The sequence below is a fragment of the Hippoglossus stenolepis genome, chromosome 8 (genome assembly GCF_022539355.2).
Source record: "Hippoglossus stenolepis isolate QCI-W04-F060 chromosome 8, HSTE1.2, whole genome shotgun sequence".
Classification (NCBI taxonomy): Eukaryota; Metazoa; Chordata; class Actinopteri; order Pleuronectiformes; family Pleuronectidae; genus Hippoglossus; species Hippoglossus stenolepis.
Genome location: NC_061490.1, coordinates 3,157,528 through 3,157,926, shown reverse-complemented (window position 1 = coordinate 3,157,926; position 399 = coordinate 3,157,528).

The window sequence follows — 399 nt, the reverse complement described above, 5'->3', positions numbered from 1 at the left end:
TCGTCTCGGCACCAGCTAATGGAGCCTAATCTGTAATTAATATTTCCCCCACGAGCCATCTCTCCTTGACTTCCGATGTGATGCTCTACCTGTAATTACAGCCAATAAAATCTCTAAATCGCCACACTCTCTGTTCAGATCGGGGTCATCACAGTTAATCAGAGGCCGAGACTCGATAATGGTCATTTGCTCATGCCGAGCAGATGAAGTGTCAGGAGACGGGGAGATTAAATGCTATCTTTATTAGATGCGGCGAGAGCCACAATTTTTCTTAAAGGACTGAGTTTCTGTTCTAAAAACACAGAAAAAAAAAAAAGAGGATATAATGGAGAAAATGCAATGCGCCTCTTTTCATTCCACCCACTGCAATCGAAACTGAAACACAGACAGGAGACCGGG